Here is a 20,585-nt window from a genome sequence, read left to right as displayed (position 1 = left end):
GTGGGACAGCCACCGCCATAAGGCTTTTAAAACTCTCCGTCTCCACAAGACGGAATGACAGTATTTCAAAGGCCTGTAATTTTGAAATGCTGGCATTCAGGGCCAGGGATCGCAGGTGGGTAGGGGGGTACTTCCGCTCCAGTGTTTGTGAGATAGAGAGCTGAACGCTTCCATGGGACATTGTGGAGATGCTTGGTGACCCAGGTGGTGGTGTTGCTGGCAGATCCTGTTTGCGGGGTGGCAGGTGCCACTTTCACTCCAAAGGTGGATGAAGAGGCCGAGACTGCAGCAGAAGAGGAAGCAGTAGGAGCCAGAGACCTTTCTTGTTTCTTGAGGTGTCTACTCCACTGCAGCTCGTGCTTTGTACTTAGATGCCTGGTCATGCAGGTTGTGCTCAGGTTGAGAACATTTATGCCTCGCTTCAGGCTCTGATTGCACAGCGTGCAAACCACTTGTGTCTTGTCAGCACATTGTCTGAAGAACTGCCACGCCAGGGAACTCCTTGGAGCTGGCTTTGGTGTGCTCAGTCCCTTGCTGTGGTGGGCAGTAGCAGGTGTACTGTCTATGGGACGGCCGCTCCGCTTTTGCACCATACTCCCTCTTCTGCTGTGCTTGTGGCTCTGTGCGACCACCGCCTCTTCCTCTGAACTACACAGGTCACTCGCATGACCTTGATTTATTGTGGGGTTGAGGACCTTATCGTCCTCCACATCATCTTCCACCCAGTCTTCACCCCTGCCTTCCTTGTTGGTCTGCACACTGCAGAAAGCCACAGCAGTTGGCACCTGTGTTGCGTCATCATCCGAGACGTGCTGCGATGGTCCTCCCATGTACTCATCCTGAAACATAAGTTGTTGGGCATCGGTGCACTCAATCTCTTCCACTTCTGGGGCAGGGCTATGTGGATGGCCCTGGGAAACCCTGCTAGCAGAGTCATCAAAAAGAAGAAGAGACTGCTCCATGACTCAAGGCTCAGACTGCTTGGCTGATTTGCAAGGGGGTGAGGTGAAAGACTGATGGACATCGGCTGCAGGTGCCAACTGTGGTCTTTCAGCAGGAGACTGGGTGGGAGACAATGTGAAGGAACTGGATCCACTGTCAGCAACCCAATCTACTATCGCCTGTGCTTGTTCAGGCCTCACCATTCGTAGAGCAGCATTAGGCCCGACCAAATACCGCTGCAGGTCGCCTACTTGCACCTGAGGAAGGGGTTTCACTTGTGCGTATAGCTGGCACAGATTGACCACGTCCTCTCCCTGCACCAGGAGCTCTACCAGCAGCACCACGACCTGGGCCACATCCCTTATTTGACGCTCTTCTCATTTTTCAAATTTAGGATCTTGCCCTAAATGGGTGTTTAATTAATAGTAGACTAGAACGACAGTATGTACAGGGTGGATCTCACACGGCCTGAACCAGACTAGACCTCAATTAAAGATTTCTTTGCACAAAATGGCTGTATTTCAAATGGCTGTATTTCAAATGCCTGAATCAAACCCCTGTATGTAAAGGGTTTATCTCACAGGGCATGAACCACTGTAGGCCTGAATTCAATATTGGTGCACCAAATGGCTGTAGTTCAAATGCCTGAATCAAACCCCTGTATGTAGAGGGTGTATCTCACACGGTCTGAACCAGTGTAGGCCTGAATTAAAGATTTCTTTGACCAAAATGGCTGTATTTTAAATGCCTGAATTAAACCCCTGTATGTAGAGGGTGTATCTCACACGGTCTGAACCAGTGTAGGCCTGAAATAAAGATTTCTTTGCACAAAATGGCTGTATTTCAAATGCCTGAATCAAACCCCTGTATGTAGAGGGTGTATATCACATGGTCGGAACGATTTCTTTGCATAAAATGGCTGTATTTCAAATGGCTGTATTTCAAATGCCTGAATCAAACCCCTGTATGTAGAGGGTGTATCTCACAGGGCCTGAACCAGTGTAGGCCTGAATTTAATATTTTTTTTGCCCAAAATGGCTGTATTTCAAATGCCTAAATCAAACCTCTGTATGTAGAGGGTGTATCTCACACGGTCTGAACCAGTGTAGGCCTGAATTAAAGATTTCTTTGACCAAAATGGCTGTATTTTAAATGCCTGAATTAAACCCCTGTATGTAGAGGGTGTATCTCACACGGTCTGAACCAGTGTAGGCCTAAAATAAAGATTTCTTTGCACAAAATGGCTGTATTTCAAATGCCTGAATCAAACCCCTGTATGTAGAGGGTGTATATCACACGGTCGGAACCAGTGTAGGCCTGAATTAAAGATTTCTTTGCATAAAATGGCTGTATTTCAAATGCCTGAATCAAACCCCTGTATGTAGAGGGTGTATATCACACGGTCGGAACCAGTGTAGGCCTGAATTAAAGATTTCTTTGCATAAAATGGCTGTATTTCAAATGCCTGAATCAAACCCCTGTATGTAGAGGGTGTATCTCACAGGGCATGAACCACTGTAGGCCTGAATTCAATATTGGTGCACCAAATGGCTGTTTTTCAAATGCCTGAATCAAACCCCTGTATGTAGAGAGTGTATCTGACAGGGCCTGAACCAGTGTAGGCCTGAAATAAAGATTTCTTTGCACAAAATGGCTGTATTTCAAATGGCTGTAGTTCAAATGCCTGAAACAAACCCCTGTATGTAGAGGTTGTATCTCACAAGGCCTGAACCAGTGTAGGCCTGAAATAAAGATTTCTTAGCACAAAATGGCTGTATTTCAAATGCCTGAATCAAACCCCTGTATGTAGAGGGGGTATCTCACAGGGCCTGAAGCAGTGTAGGCCTGAATTCAATATTGGTGCAGCTAATGGCGGTATTTAAAATCTCTGAATGTAACCCAAATGTATTAAGGGTGTATCTCACAATGACATCTGCATCAAAGGCTGCCAACTAAATTTTTTTTGCCCAAACGAGTGTTTGTTTAACAACTGAATTTGACAGCAGTATATAAGCCTGTAATTTCACACGTGCTGATTATGCAAGACCTGAAAATAGTGTTTTTGTCAAAAAAGTGTGTTTTTAAAACCCCAGAAAATGATGGGTGTATTTCTAGCTTAAATTGCACACTGACTAATGCAGATGTTGTATATTGCCAACAAAATGTTTTTTTTGGTAACAGAATATGAAAGCTGTATATATTAAACTTGAATTTAACACTTGCAGATCAGGAAAATACTGTTTTTTGGCAAAAAAAAATGTGTGTTTTTAAAACCCCAGAAAATAAGGGGTGTATTTCTAGCTTAAATTGCAGACTGACTAATCCAGATGTTGTAGATTGCAAATCACAATTTTTTGGGCAATGTCCCAAAACCTTAGATGCTTTGCTGGTGCACTGAGCTTGCATAAAATGTCCGCCACCGCCGCCCACCTAACTAACAGACGGATAAAAGTTATTTTTTTACTCAATGGACTCAGGGCAGGGTGAAACGATTGTGCCCTGCACCCACACAACTATTTCTCTGTAGATCGCTGAGTTAGATTCTCTCCTATTCTCTCCCTGAAATCACAAGTCCAGCTGCATCCTCTCCCTACACTAGTAACAGCAGAGTGACGGGCGGCGCTACGTGACTCAAGCTTATATAGAGGCTGGGTCACATGCTGCTCTGGCCAATCACAGCCATGCCATTAGTAGGCATGGCTGTGATGGCTTCTAAGGTCAGACAGTTAACCGCTTGTTGATTGGCTACTCTGCAGCCTTTCATAAAGAGGCAAGAAAGCGCCGAACACCGAACTTTTACTGAAATGTTCGGGTCCGGGGTCCAAAAATCCTGAGGTTCGGTACGAACCCTAACTTTACAGTTCGGGTTCGCTCAACCCTAAGTATGAATAAAAGTTACATTTTGTGAGTCCCATGCTCTATACCAGGCATGTCCAAACTGCGGCCCTCCAGCTGTTGCAAAACTACAACTCCCAGCATGCCTGGACAGCTTACAGCTATTATGGCATGCTGGGAGTTGTAGTTTTGCAACAGCTGGAGAGCCACAGTTTGGACATGCCTGCTCTATACAATATGAATACACCAACACCTCACATGTGGTCGTAAACTGCTGTTTTGGCACACGGCATGGCTCAGAAGGGAAGGAGCCCCATTGGCTTTTGGAGGGAAGATTTTGTTGGAATGGGTTTCTCTCTTTGTGCCCTCTCTCATAGTCTTCTTTTATGCTCTCTCTTTCGTGTTCTCTCTCATACTCTCCTCTCTCATTTCACTTTTTTGCCTTCAGAGCCAGAGTATGGTTGTAAAATAGTTGGAAAGGTGTACATTCTGTTACATTCTAACCTGGTGAGATGGTTCCACAAAGCTACTTATCCCGTAGGGCTGATCCTGTAGTAATATTGCGAGGCAGCACTAGGAGTAGCAGAGCAGGGAGGATAATCCCCACTGGTATAGCAGAGCTGTTGGCAGTGCTGTAGTAACTAAACCAGTAGAAATAGATGTAACAGAGCTGAATTCACAGAGGTAGCTGAGCCAGATGAATGGCATAGCTGAACTGAAGTACCGATGCCGCACAGCTAGCCAACCTGGCATAGGAGAGCTGGTGGCCTGTATAATAGCGCTGGAGATCTGATGTAGCAGAGCTGGAGGCCTGATAAATCAGAGCTGAAGTGTCTATGTAGCAGAGCTGCAGACCCAGCATAGCACAGCTTGAGACCTGTTGTAGAAACCATCAAGAGATTTCTGGACAGTCCATAAAAATAAGTGACTTTTTTTCCTGTGTCTGTGAAAAAATAGACGTGTCCATGTATTTTTTTTAGGCTGGTGCTACTTGACTAGATTTTTTTAGTTGTAATTTTTTCATCATTTTACAGCTCACAGTAAATGCTGAGCCATAGACCTATATTACTCATAATATAGCAGAGGTGGAGGACCAATGTAGCAAAATAGGAGGGTCGAAAAAGTAGAGATAACAGAACTGGGTGGCCGGTGTCGCTGTTACACATAGAACAGGCCTGAAGAATTATGTGTCGTCCCACCTTCTGAGCCAGGTTGTAATAACTTGATGTCCAGGAAGAGTGACCGAGCCGGCTGGAGGAGTGGAGGGAGGCAGCACATGATGTTGGATCTGGGACAGGTCAGTAACACATATACCCTCTAAAGGCAGCTGAGGAGACACTGCCATCCTGCCCTCTCTACCTAAGTGGCTCCTCGCCCATGGCTTATTTCTGACTTTGGGCTGTCAGTATCGGACCAAAGACCTCACATTGTAAGTGTCAAATCCACTGCACCAAATAAAGCGAGTCGGAGGATAGTTATATTGAGAGTATTGCCACATGTGACATCAGCATCTTGAGGAACTTCTGTCCACGGAGCCTCGTGTTCTTAACGCTGATGAACTATTTCCCAGGTCTACAAAGACGAGAAGAGAAATGTTATAAGTGTGCTTCCAATCACAAGTTCTAGGAAAAGTTGTGCAACTTTTTAATAGACATTGGGGAAGATTTATCAAAAATGGTGCAAAGCTAAACTGGCTTAGTTGCCCATAGCAACCAATCAGATCGATCCTTCCTTTTTTCCAAACGAGCTCTGAAAAATGAAAGGTGGATTGTGACAGGTTGCTATGGGCAACTACGACAGTTTTCCTTTACATCAGTTTTGCTAAATCATTGTGTTTCAGTTCCTCACTAACATCAACATCTCTGCTTACTGACAGTGAATAGAAGCTTTTTACTGTTTACTGATCCTGGTGCAATGGGCTATAAAAAGTGTTGTGTTAGGGCCTCGCCCTTGTCGCCAAGTGCAGTACAATTTGGCACAAAAAGTCACACGTACTCTTTCGAAAAGTTGGCAAGCAGAGTGTGTTCGTTGATAAGGGGCATGGCTTGGTTGGCAAGGGGCGTGTCTTAGTTGATAAAGGGCATGGCTTAACTGACAAAAAGCGTGGCTTAGTTGATAAGGGGTGTGACTTAGAAGGGAAAGGATGCACACTGTAAAAAAAAAACTTTTTGCACCAAAATGTGCCAATATTTCTGGCTATAAATGTCAAATTTATCAAACAATCTGATCCACTGTGATGATTCTGCCGCATTTAAAAACTCCCCGTTGAGGAGTATCATTGTTCTACACCACTTTTTTGGATTTACCTAAAAAAGTTAAATCTGGAATCTTATATTTTGACGAGTACAGCAACGTGTATGCGTGCGTATATATTTAGAACAAAATACTTTGGGGGAGATTTTACATCACAAAAGTGGCATCAAAAAGTCACAAATTATAGCACAGTTATATTTGTGAGTTTTTAAGCTTCTTGCGGTTATGGATCACGGCAGCGGCAGACTGGGAGCTTAAAGTGGCCCTGTATAAAATCTTAAAAGTGGCCCCAAGTTGTAGGCGAGTTCAAATGGACAGAAGGCAGGGCCAACACAAGCCACAGATAGGCATGGACAACAGAAGTAGGTAAGGACAGCAATACCATAGTGCAGCACAATATACCTCCCTAGGAAAACCAAATACCACATGACCTATGACCATGCTGAGGACGGTGATGCAGTTGAATTCAGAAGGGCACCTGGGGCTGCTGGCCTGGTGAATAAGTACCTGATGCTCCTAGCATTAATTAATTCTGAGAGCATCAGATCAGTATGTACCTGGCCAGAGGCCGCGAGGTGGTTCAAGCGGCCCCCCTGGGCATCGGCTCACCGAGAGATTTCCTTGTTGTGGAGCCACTGTGTCAACCAACGGATTTGGCTGTGGGCTATTCCCGAGGGTGTTGTCCTAGCAGTCCCCTGGTGTTCATCCCCTGTACAGGGATCTGGTCTTTGCTGCTACCTCCTGGAGTAGTCTCCATGTGGTTGCCTGCTGATCCACAAGGGTCAGAGACACCAATGCAGGGAACCAAGGAACCAGGCAAACTTGTGGTCAATAAAAGCCGAGGTCATGTGAATCCGTGGGTCTGAGGGAGGTCTGAGGGGGTGGGATTTGGTGAGGAGCTAATGAGGTTCCAGAGGTTACAGTCCTACCTAGGTCAAGGTGTATAAGGGGTCTGAAGACCCACTTGCCACATAAAATGTTACCAGTACTATTAATGGCACATAGTAGTTTAGGGATTCCATATTTGTGTAAACTGGCAGGAGTTAGAGTTTGTGGACCCCAACCAAGAACGTACTGTATATTCAACATATAGAAACTGATATTAATGTGTTTTTATTGTATCTATCATTTTAATTCTTTGCTTCTATCAGAAGTACATGTGAATATGTGAAACTTTATAGTATATCTTATTAGTATTTACTGCAGCTCTCTTTTCCTTTTCCCCGATCTCTGTAAATGTTCACAAACTATGATGGTCCCTCCAAAATCCTTCTAGTGTAAAGAAGCAGCAAGTAGAGGGGAAGGAGGGGGATGCTGGTGCAGCTTCTCTTTATGTCTGTGAAGCTCAAGCTGTGAGAGGGGAGAAGGAGCTACAGGGGAGACATCTGATTGGTCCCAGCATAAATCACATCAGCCCACCCATTCAGCATATTAAAGGAACACTACGAAAAGAGAAGGATCCAAAATCTGCAGGTGATCAACACAAATCGTAACTGGATTTACTGATGACTGACCTGTCACCATGAGTAAAATTAATGTTAGCTGCAGAAAGATAGGTCTCCTCGTGTACTTACCTCCTTTTTTCTACTGGTGGGTGGCCATCGTCTGTGGGTGCATTGAGGCTGCGGCAAGCATGCCACCTGGTACTGGTACTCCATCAGAACACGGCTATGATAATCCAGGGAACGAATGTAATCCCAGGATGGACTAGAAGCCAGAATCACTGGAGAAACATAGACAACAGACATGGCGGTATTAAGGGGGATTCCACTAACCCTACAACGTTCACCATGAACTTAAGGGGGTTGTCCCAGGAAAAGTATCACTACTCAGGCCCTTTCATATGAAGTATTACTGCAATAAAAATATTTTTTGCTTTTTTATCGACATTGCATTTTCCTCTCTTTGGCGCCCTCTGCCTTTTCTCCTTCTGGTCCACCTTCTCCTGCATTTAGCGGTTGACTAACATGGTCAGTAGCTCCCCTGCTCTCAGGGAAGATACTGGTGTAATGATCTCATAGAAAAGTGTCCCAGGCACCTTTCATTCATTCATCATAGAAGTATATAGCTCTATCTCTCTCTCTGGACAGCAGAGAAGGAGATTGTGGGGCACTACCTACCATATGTATTTCTGGGAATATATGTGAGGTATATGTGAAGGAGTTAACAAGAGCTGACTCTAATGCACTCCAGGGAAATGCAGGCGTTTGTCACATAGGACAAGCTGCTGCCCACTCACAGAAAGGGAAGTGATCGGAGCTGCAGAGAGGTGAGTAACGGTGAAAACTACAATGAAAAGCATCTTGTTTGCATTTTATATAGTTAAATAATAGTTTATCACTCCAGGTACAACAAAATGATTGTTGGTAAATGTGTGGCATTTAGGGAACACCCAAACTCCAATGAAATGCCCACTTCTTACACAAGCACCATAAATTTTCTGTCTGTGGAGGCCTGAACTTGCCAGGGTTGCCAACTATGTAGATATTTTGTTTTTCATTTGTGGGATAACCCCTTTAAGAGGCTAGTCGATCTCATGTAAACAAAATATTGAAAGGTTCTACAACCTTCTAATCTAATTTGTGTTTAATTTCCTCATCATCTTTAAGATCTCTGCTTGCTGTCAACAAATAGGAACATTTGCAAAATGTCTAATAAAGTCCTTCATCTACCATATGACATTGAGAACACTAGTGTGGCAGAGGAACTTATGGTCGGTGAAGTATCGGGGTCTGGCTGATAACTCTGCACCCCGATAGCTGTGTCTCTGGGGACATTGATTGCTTCCAGAGCATGAGAATCTATTCTAGCCATGTGATGCATAGCTCTGAATAATACTATAGATTGGAGACCCTACAAATTTGGCATTTTGGGTCCACAAGCGTTCAGGTACACTTCTAGTTACAGGACACAGCTCTGATAACTGACCAGAATTGAGGATTATCCTCTGGAAGAATATAATCAAGCTTCCCATTCAATAGGACTTGAAAACTGTTGGAAAAGTACATTCTAATACATATAACAATGTGTCAAAAGGTTTTCTGGGACTTTAAAATTGATGGTCTAGCCTCAGGATAGGTCATCAATATGTTATCGGTGGGCAGCCAACACCTTAAACCCTCACTGATCAGCTGTTTCAGAGTATCTCGGGACGGAACTATACAACTGTTCATTGTGTAGTAGACAGAACTGGTTTCCATTCACTTCAGAGGGAGCAGCTCTGCAGTTACCAGCATCATCCAGTACACAATGGTCAAAGCTGTGTAGTTCTAGTGCCAGAACTACTCTGAAACAGCTGATCAGAAGGGGTTTGGGTCAAACCCCCACCATCAAGATTAAAATCTCAGAAAAACCCTTTAAGGCTGGAATCATACATGCAGTTTTTGATGTAGGTTTTTGAGCTAGTACCAGAAGTGGCTCCAGCAAGAAGAAGTCTAAGTCATTTGGTTTTGTCTCAAAATACTGCACAAAACAGTGAACTCAAAACTGCAATAAAAAAGACATCAACATAAATCCTGCCACATACCACAGAGTTGAGCTTGTCTCTCCTTCTCTTCTTCACATCGAAGGAACGTCTCCAGGATCTTGAGATCGGTCATGTAGTCCTCCCTTCTGGCGGGGAAGCTGTAAGCATACGCTGGTGAGCGGTACCAAGATCGCAAGCTCTTGCTTTTCACTAGACGGCTGAGATATGATGGAGAGCCAGGACTGGACTCAGAGCTCTGCATCTAGGAAGGGAAGTACAATGGGTCTATACAGCAGTAAGGATGGAATATACATAGATGGCATCAGTGTAAGAACAGGTTTCCTTCACCAGGAGAGATTCCACCATCCATCTCTATAAAGTGCATTCTAAAAGTCTTCAAAACCTTCACTTTTTTTTACTCTTTGTTATGCAGCTCCTTGTGCTAAAATTTAAATAAGTTTCCCCCATCAATCTCAATACCCCATTATATAAAAAAAAAAAAAAAAAAATATTAGAAATGTTTGCAAATTTGTTAAAAAGGAAAACTAAAATTCCACCTGTACATAAGTATACAGACCCTTTACTATGACATTTTGGGGCCTCCCATTTCTCTGGATCGTCTTTAAGATGTTTCTACACCTTGACTGGAGTCACTTGTAGTAAATTCAGCTGATTGGACATGATTTAGAAACACACAGCCCTGTCTATATAATGTCTCACAGCTAAAAATGCATATCAGAGCAAACACCAAGACATGGGGAGGAAAGAACTGCCTGTAGAGCTCAGATATGGAGAAGGGTACAAAACTATTTTAGCTACACTGAAAGTTCCCCAGAGCACAAAGGCCTCCATAATTCTTAAATGGAAGACTAGAAACAACCAGGACTCCTCCTAGAGCTGGCCGCCCCACCAAACTAAGCAATTGGGGAAGAAGGGCCTTGGTAAAAGAGATGACCAAGAACCCAATGCTCAATCTGGCTGACCTCCAAAGATCCTGTGTGCAGATAGGAGAAACTTCCAGAAGGTCAACCATCACTGCAGCATTCCACCAATCTGGACTTTATACCAGAAAGAAGCCTCAGTAAAAGACACATTTTGCAACAATTCTCTGGTCTGGTGAAACCAAGACTGAACTTTTGGGCCTCAATTCTAAGACTCTGGAGGAAACCAGGCACTGCCCATCACCTGCCCAATACCATCCCTACAGTAAAGCATGGTGGTGGCAGCATCTTGCTGTGAGGGTATTTTTCAGCAGCTGGGACAGGGAGATTGTTCTGGGTTGGCAGAAAGCTGAATGGATCAAAGTACAGAGATATTCACCTTCCAACAAGACAATGACTCTAAGCACACAGCCAAGACAACACAGGAGCTGCTTAGGGTTAGGGTCTGTGAATGTCTTTGAGTGGCCCAGCCAGAGCCCTGAATTGAACCCAATTAAACATCTCTGGAGAAACCATGAAAATGGCTGTCCACCGACCGTGTCCATCCAGCCAGACAGCTTGAGAGGATCAGCAGAGAAGAATGGCATAAAATTCCCAAATCCAGGTGTGAAACCTTGTGTAATCAGGCCAAAGAAGGCTGAAATCACTGCCAAAGGGGCTTCGACTAAATCTTCAGTAAAGGGTCTGAATCTGAACACTTGTCAATGTGAGATTACAGTTTTTCTTTTTCAATAAACTAAAAAAGATTTTAAACATTCTGTTCTCACTTTCTCATTACGGGGTATTGAGTGCAGAATGATGGGAAATAATATAACTTTTATTTTTTATTTTCGCACAAGGCTGGAACATAACAAAATGTGAAAACATGATGCTCTGTAAAACATTTACACCCATCACCAGTAGGGTTGAGCGAACCTGAACTGCAAAGTTCGGGTTCGTACCGAACTTTGCGAGTTTGGGTGCCCGTACCCGTACCCAGACTTTTTCACTGCAGTTCGAGTTTGGTGTTCGGGTGATTTTATTATTTCGTGATAACATGGTTATAACGGAAAATAATAGGATTCTTAAGACAGAATACTAAATAAAATGGACATTGAGGAGTTAAAAATAATTTTTTAAAACTCACCTCATCCACTTGATGGCGCATCCTTGATCGCGCACGTCTTCTTTCTTCAGAACCTGCAAAAGGACCTGCGATGACGTCCCCGCACTCACCACGTGGTCTGTCTTAAGAATGCTAGTATTTTCTGTTATAACCATGTTATACCGGAAAATAATAAAGTGAAGTTCGGGTCCCAATTAACTTTAATGGGATCCGAGTTCGAGGTCGAATTCGGTCTAGTTCGGGTCCCGAACCCGAACTTTGACCTGAAGTTCGGCCGAACCCGGCGAACCTGAACTTCCATGGGTTCGCTCATCCCTAATCACCAGTAAGATCTAATGGGCCATTTATAAATAATCCCATGAGAAACAGACCCAAGTGATAAATGACTGTCTCCAAGGTCACCTCCAATTGGGGATGCTGGACCGTTGGACCCTCTAAAAGGGAATTTGTCACCAATTTTATTCTGCTAGCTCCAGCACATGCCAACGAGTCCTGACATTCATGAGCTTCTTGCTTTCTCCACCCACCTGCCACTGATTGCCAGTTTTTTTCCAACTGTATCAATAGCCGCAATGGGGCAGAGAAAGCCAGGAGCTCATGAATATTTATGACGCGCTGGAGCTGTTCAATAAAAGATTTTAGCAAAACGGTTGGGTCATCTGTCACTGGGAAAGTGACCCAGCATTTTGCTAAGGGCATCTGTCACTAGTGCATGTTGCCCTTAGTTAGGACACCATCAAACCTGTGACATATTGCCTTTAGAGGGTCAGAGCCTGATTCCACCAGAAGATCCTCTGCTCCTTTGGTGGGCCTGTCCATCCCTGGCTGCCCTAATCTGTCTTCGAGGAATTGCTCTGACAGGATTGTGACCAAAAAAAACCCACAACGGCCCATGGGTACAGGCCATATTAGATAGGGCTGGGTTAGAGCAGGCAAACATTAGTGGCTTGAGGATAATTATTATTTTGGTGCAACCTACCGTATTTTCCCAATGTGGAAATGGCAGTGCGTCATATGAAGTGAATTCTAGTTTGGCAGGACAAGGGACACCGGTGTATGGCATAAAAGGGACGGGAAGGAGAGAGGGCAGAGGGCAAGCCAATGTTAGGACAGGCAAACCTTGTGCAATATGGTAAGCAGTCAATAGGCCCAGTGATCAGGCACAGTGCTGGATAAGCGGCACAGGGTCAACATGGTGATCAGGCAGAGCTCAGGCATTGAATATCAGAACCTACGTATAATAATGGCGCATCTTTGCAGGATTAGACAAGGTAGGAACTTTTTGCCACAGGGAAAGACGCCATATGTAACCCAGGGAATGCTGTCATTGGCAGATTAGCCCTTGCACATGCTGGCACTTTAAGAGTCCGGAATAGCGCAAGCACCCGATGAGGGCAAGCACCAGCAGGAAGGAGGCAGGGAAGGCTGTAAGCATCCTAGATCATGGCTCAGCATGAGGAGTGAGTACTCCAACAGCCGTGCCCACCAAGAGAGAGGAGATGATGGCGGGCACAGACCACAAGCAGTACAGTTATGTTAAGAAGCAGACATGAAAAATCTATACATTATTATCACTCATATGGCAGTACGGTTGTGGATTCGACCTCTGGGAGAACAAAAAGACCAAGGCCCCTTCAAATTTTCTTCTGCTCAACATCTCTCCCACCCAGAGATTTGCAACATGGCTCCTTTCAGGGTTTCCCCTTCCTTGCACGGGCGATGAACCCGGCCTCCTGCCCCTTCATTGTAAGAAGAGTTGGGGTCCCACTAATCAGAACCCACCAATTAGTAAGTGATGGTATATCCCAGCATTATGCCGTCTCTCTCTATGGTGGTAAGACCTAGAATCACTCATTAAAGCTTACCTTAGTGTAGACACTACCTGGTGAGTGAGGCACGGGTAATCCCACCGACCGTCCACCTCTGGGAGTGCGAGGTACGACTGCAACAAATCACACAAAAACTATTCAGTTAAGTCAACCTTTGTAAGGGGATTCTCGCACCCCCTCGTACATGGAAATGTATCTCTGCACGGTTCCGTTGCTATGGGTTACCATTGTTACATTGAAACTGTGATTGTTTATGGAGAATACACCATTTCGGGCTTGTTCACATCATCGTTATGTATTCCGTCATGGCTTTCCTTTATAACATCTGTCGGCAGAACTTTGTTTTCCGTCCAGCATAACGGAAACCAGACGGATCCATTATGCTTGCCCATATACTTCTATTATGATAGATTAAAACAGAATGCTTCTAAAGGTGTCCGTTTTGATTTCCGTCTTACGGATTCCATTATTTTCCGATATAACCATGTTATAACGTGTATATATTGTTAGGACTGCTGTGCATGCACACACACGTCCTCTCCATTATGTTGGCACAGCACAGCGCAGTCCTGATAATGTATTTCAGTGTAGTTTTCCATGCTGACAGCGGGGGAACTGGGGTCAGTGGGAAAATAAAATATAGCAATCTACACAATCTGCAGTACAACACACATATTACTGTAGATCATGGGTAGGCCACCTCCGGCACTCCAGGTGTTGTGAAACTACAACTCCCAGCATACACACTTGCTCTGCTCTTCTCATAACTCCCATAGAAATGGAGCATACTGGGAATTGTAGTTTCACAACAGCTGGAGTGCCGAAGGTTGCTATCCCCTGCTGTAGATAATAGTCCAAAATCAGGGTTACGGATTCCTTCTCTCCTGAAGTCCTGGCCAATAAAATACTGAGACAGAGAATTCCTTCTCTCCAAGTATAAAATTTTGAAATAGAACTGTAATCTCCAGTATTCTGACCATTTATCCAGTAAAGCTAACCCATTTTCTATATTACAGACACCTTCAGGAACAAAAACCCTACTAAGAACAACAGGCAAACCTTGCCTACCAAACCTTCTCCTATGTGACCTACAAAAGGCTGGTAAACTTAACCAACTCTACCCAGCGATGTCATCGAACAGATTTGACCTGGGGCTACTCCTAAGGGCATTATCCTGGCAGTCCCTTGGACTTCACCATTTCACCCATATACAAGGATCTGGACTCCGCTGCAGGGGAAACATCAGGCTGCTACCTCTTGAAGTAGTCTCACTTCAATCGCTGCTAACCCATAAGGGTCAAGAGATACTGATGCATGGCACTAAGGGAAAGCCGTACACAGGTCAAGGCAGACAGAGTTCGTTCAGGCAGGCCGGTCACAGTCAACGTGAGCCAGACAGTGTTCAGGTTAGGCAGCAAAGGCTCAAATCCAGTAAACAGGCAAAGGTCAGGCATGGAAAAACAGAATGTAATATAAGGTACCTTCGTGTTGAAATTGCATACCTAGGATACCTATTGCTGAGGCATCCTCCCAGAGTTGAAGGTGCTTTGGTGGCTCTTTTTGCTGCGAAGTCTAGATCCCTGTTAAAGGGTGAATATCAGGGGACTGTCAGGATAACGCCCTTAAGTCTAATCCAAAGTCAAAGCAGTTGGTTGACATAGTGGTTCCACACCCACCGTAAAGCTATGGTCTGTTTGGAAATTATCCTTATAAGAGTCCAACAGATGCAACTGTACCAGGTCCATTATAGACTGAGAACATTGCTGTTTTTTCTTGCTGTTTGCTACTGAGTCCATCCCTGTAAGTCTACAGCTGTAAGAAAAAGTAAGTGAACCATTTGGAATTACCTAGATTTCTGCATTGTTTGCTAAAAAAAATGTGGTCTGGTTGATATTAAAGTGACAATTATAGACAAACACAATCTAACTATACGAGTAACACACAAACAGTTGTGCCATCGAGTGTTAATTAATATAAAGTGTTTCAATACATGAAATTGGAAGTGTGAGCCTCACAACTGCTTCGCAATTAAAAAAGGCACACAAAGTCTGGTTACTGACAAAGCCATTATTTTCAAGAAAGATTGGTTGGTGAGAAGCATGCATCGATGCAAACAACTGTCATAGGACCTTAGAAGACATGTTATAGCGACAAATGAAGGTGGAAAAGGCTGCAACGAGACAATGAACCAAAGTGCACAATAAAATCACCTAAAGAATAGTTGAAAAAGAAAAAGATTTGTCTTTAGGAATGTCCAAATCAGAGTCCTGATATTACGGACGATCATACCGAATGGCTGTGGAATCACCGTGCCGAATAACCTGTTTGACGTTGCATCAAACCCTAAGGCTATTATTCTGACATCTCCCCGGTATTTACCCATTAACTACTATACAGGGATGTGGACTTCGCTGTGGGTCAGTCACCAGATTGCTACCTCCTGGGATGGTCCCGTTGTACTTGGCAGTAGACTTTCAGAGGTCAGAGAACACTGGTGAAAACACCAGAGGCAAGGCATCATTCAAAATCTGGCAGAATACAGACAAATCCAAGGCAAACACGGATGCAGGCATAAGACAATTACAGATGGACAGATCAGGAACCCAGGCATCCGGACCTTCTGCACATGGACGCACAGACTTCAGGAACTTGGACAATGTTCAAACATAGCAGAGCTTGGCAAGATGCCCTTTGGAAACTTGGACGTTGCTCAGACACAGCAGATACATACTGAAACCTTGACGGGTCAGACAAGACCTAGGACTGAATTCAGACAACACAATGAACAGACTTTGGCAAATGAACTATGACAGGATTCAGACTGTGAAACGGAATAGACAATCCAGACACAAACTACGAACTAGGACTAAGACTAGGGTAACGACAGAATCCAAATGGATCAAAGCAAGACATGGTAAGACATACATGAAGAAACACATGAGAAAAGAAGGTTGATCAACCAAGGCAGGTTATAACACTCAAGAGACATCCACCAAACTGACAAAAAAAACTCAGAACTATATAGCAGACATAAGGAACTCATTAGGCTACTTTCACACCAGCGTTTTTGCTGGATCTGTCATGGATCAGAATAAACGCTTCCGTCATAATAATACAAACGTCTGCATCCGTTATAAACGGATCCGGTTGTATTATCTTTAAAATAGCCATAACAGATCTGTCTCTTAAACCATTGTAAGTCAGTGGGGGACGGATTCATTTTCTATTGTGTCCATGAAAACGGATCCGTCACCATTGACTTGCAGCATTATTCTGTCCGAGATGCGGACCCAACCAAATAGAACTGAATGCATTCTGGTGGATTCCGTTCAGTTCAGTTTTTGCAACACTGGAAGTCATGCAGCTTTTTTCTTTGGTGGTACTTATCCTAGAGTCATGTGGCTTCATTAGGAAAGACTTACATACTCTCCGTGCTCCCTGATGTTTTTCCTTAGAACTTCTCATCATATGACTTAAAGCCTTGAAATATTTCTGGCAGGCACCTAGAGCATTCAGACTGAAGACTACGGCAAGAGCCAGTCCTGTAGAGAGAAGACAGTTTTACAGGCACATTATAAACGAGGACGCTCAGAGGAAACCTCTTCCACCAACACTAGTCAAGGTCCATGGTCCATAGGCAATCACAGCCATTAGATACCAGCAAACTTTGATGGAATCTGTAGAACTCTTGTGTATATGGTGGACCATGGTCATGTTATCATTGGCATCTTCTAGCAAAGTTGACTGGAGGGTGGTAGCTTGAAGCGGTTCATCTGGTCATCATTGCAATTTTCTCACACACTTTATTCCTGAAACACACTCACAGGTTCTCATCGTCTACTGCTCAAGATGTTGTTCATACATGGTATGAACCCACTCACAGGTTCTCATCGACTACTAGTCAAGATGTTGCTCATACATGGTAAATTCCATCAGATATAAGCCCGATCCTAAATACTGTGTTCACATCTCCAAGTGCCTTTCCATGGGTCTCCAGTGTTTTGTTAGAAGTCCCAAAGAATCCCTGAGATGAATGTGAGTAATTTGGGTAAGGAACTGGTGTCAGGTGAACTTTAAGAATGGATCTACCAATTTATCCAGCTACTGGCAGAACCACCAAACCATTCCATCTGCAGGCTACAGGGTCAAGCGGTAGCCTTATCGTGAGGGTCAAGTGGCCACGGCCCTTCTTTCCATATGCATGCAGGTTTAAGGGGTGGGACCCACATCTCCTGGACATTTTTGCCTTATCCTTAATATATGATGGAAATTCTTACTGGTAAACCCCTCGGTCTGGGGTGATGTCTGGTATGAAGTATTTATGTCGGCCCTGCAAACACACTGACTACATGAGTATTTCACCTTTTTTAGTTTTTATGAAACTATATTTTACATCAAAACAAGGCAGATACCGTACTCAATTTAAATATGTCTAGTTGTGAGGTTGCCTCCCACCCAATACCCCAGATGACAGAAAGATTCATACTTAAAGAAGCACTCCAACAAACATTCTTATTCTCTGACCTGTTAGAAAGGTTCATGATGTAAACTGTAGTGAAGGTCATTTTCTTACCAGTGACTGTATTTGTGAGTTATCTCCTCCATTCTGATCCTCAGCTGTGTCACGTGACCAACATTCTGATCTCCAAATAACAAAGCATCTTATGTGTGAACAGGAAGCCACTTTCATGATGTATTCCTATGGGAGCCTCAATGAAATGAATAGAGAAGTAACAGTTGGAGATCAGAGTATTGGTCACATGACACAGCTGAGGATCAAAAGGGAGGTTATAACTCACAAATACAGTTACTAGTAAGAAAATTACCTTTGTTGCAGTTTACATCATGTACCTTTCTAATAGGTCAGAGAATAAAAAAAATTGGGGAGTGCTTCTTAAAGGTACGGTAGGTATTTACTGGGAACTTGAATTCTCTAATATCTTGAATAAAACTTGTTTTCCAGTGGGGCAATACTGAACTCCTTGCAGGGTCCATAATACGTGCTGACACCAATCTTGCTTCCTCAATGATGCATTCTATTCTTAAAGGGAACCTGTCATGTGGATATTTGATTATAATCTAACTAATTATATACAATCATTAACTACTAAAAAGTGCCTTAGATGTATTCACTTACTGGTGTGACAGATGGTTACCTCATAATATGCACACAAAGATGCCGCATGCCACATGCTAATGAGCTGATTCGAGTCCAGCGTGATGTCACTGAGTCCAGCGTATATTTAATTCAGAGCTATAGCCACTCCCCTGCCTACTTGCTGCTGATTCCTATGGAAACAAACTGTCACTCAGCAGCAGGTGGGCGGGGAGAGTCAGGAGCTCATGAATATTCATGACTCATCATTAACAGCTGGAGCTTTTCAATACAAGATGTTGGCAGATTGGAGAAAGTGACCCAGCATTTTGCTAAGAGAATCAGTCACTTATTTATGTTGCCCTTAGTTAGGACACCATAAAACTGGTGACAGGTTCCCTTTAAATTTAAGTTCTGATTATTTTTCAAGTGCCCACAGAATGCCCCCTGTAACAGAAGATTCATACTTACCTGCTCCACACCACTCCGGTCCTCCACACTGACCCCTCAATGACTGGCTTCACTGGTGACGTGCTGCTTGTGGCCGGAGGACCAGTGCAGCATGGAGCAGCTAATTATGAAAAAATATATATATTTAAATTGATAATTATTTTAAAATAGTTATTACCAGAGAGCCCCTTTATGTGAAGAAGATGTAGGCACATATTGATTTTCTTTACAATGCCGGCGTGGTCAAGGCAGCAGGAGCCATATTCTCTTGCTGACTTCAACCCTTAAGATCTTTTTCCCATTCCATCACGTTGCTCAGTTTTCTTGTAGAATTACACACTTGTATTAATAGTTATAGTCAGAGTGCCCCATTAATAGTTACAGTCAGAGTGCCCCATTAATAGTTACAGTCAGAGTGCCCCCCATTAATAGTTACAGTCAGAGTGCCCCCCATTAATAGTTACAGCCAGAGTGCCCCCCATTAATAGTTACAGCCAGAGTGCCCCCCATTAATAGTTACAGTCAGAGTGCCCCCCATTAATAGTTACAGAGTGCCCCATTAATAGTTACAGTCAGAGTGCCCCCATTAATAGTTACAGCCAGAGTGCCCCCCATTAATAGTTACAGTCAGAGTGCCCCCCATTAATAGTTACAGAGTGCCCCATTAAGAGTTACAGTCAGAGTGCCCCCATTAATAGTTATAGTCAGAGTGCCCCCATTAATAGTTACAGTCAGAGTGCCCTCATTAATAGTTACAGTCAGAGTGCCCCATTAATAGTTACAGTTAGAGTGCCCCCATTAATAGTTACAGTCAGAGTGCCCCCCATTAATAGTTACAGTCAGAGTGCCCCCATTAATAGTTACAGTCAGAGTGCCCCCCATTAATAGTTACAGTCAGAGTGCCCCATTAATAGTTACAGTCAGAGTGCCCCCATTAATAGTTACAGTCAGAGTGCCCCCCATTAATAGTTACAGTCAGAGTGCCCCCATTAATAGTTACAGTCAGAGTGCCCCATTAATAGTTACAGTCAGAGTGCCCCCATTAATAGTTACAGTCAGAGTGCCCCATTAATAGTTACAGTCAGAGTGCCCCCATTAATAGTTACAGTCAGAGTGCCCACATTAATAGTTACAGTCAGAGTGCCCCCATTAATAGTTACAGTCAGAGTGCCCCCCATTAATAGTTACAGTCAGAGTGCCCCATTAATAGTTACAGTCAGAGTGCCCCCATTAATAGTTACAGTCAGAGTGCCCCCCATTAATAGTTACAGTCAGAGTGCCCCCCATTAATAGTTACAGTCAGAGTGCCCCCATTAATAGTTACAGTCAGAGTGCCCCATTAATAGTTACAGTCAGAGTGCCCCCATTAATAGTTACAGTCAGAGTGCCCACATTAATAGTTACAGTCAGAGTGCCCACATTAATAGTTACAGTCAGAGTGCCCCATTAATAGTTACAGTCAGAGTGCCCCCATTAATAGTTACCATCGCAACCAGTCGGACCATGGTATATGATATAGAGATATATAACTCACATCGTTGTGAAGATTTTCCCTGCCAGACACATGGCTACAAGTCCCCACGCAAGGGAGACTTTCCCACTGAACCACTTTCTTCTCCTCTTCATGGTGGTCACTGGACTCATGTGTCCACAGACGCCATCCCCAGAA

This window comes from Bufo gargarizans, chromosome 4 (genome assembly GCF_014858855.1).
Source record: "Bufo gargarizans isolate SCDJY-AF-19 chromosome 4, ASM1485885v1, whole genome shotgun sequence".
NCBI classification, from domain to species: domain Eukaryota; kingdom Metazoa; phylum Chordata; class Amphibia; order Anura; family Bufonidae; genus Bufo; species Bufo gargarizans.
This window is presented reverse-complemented; position numbering follows the sequence as displayed.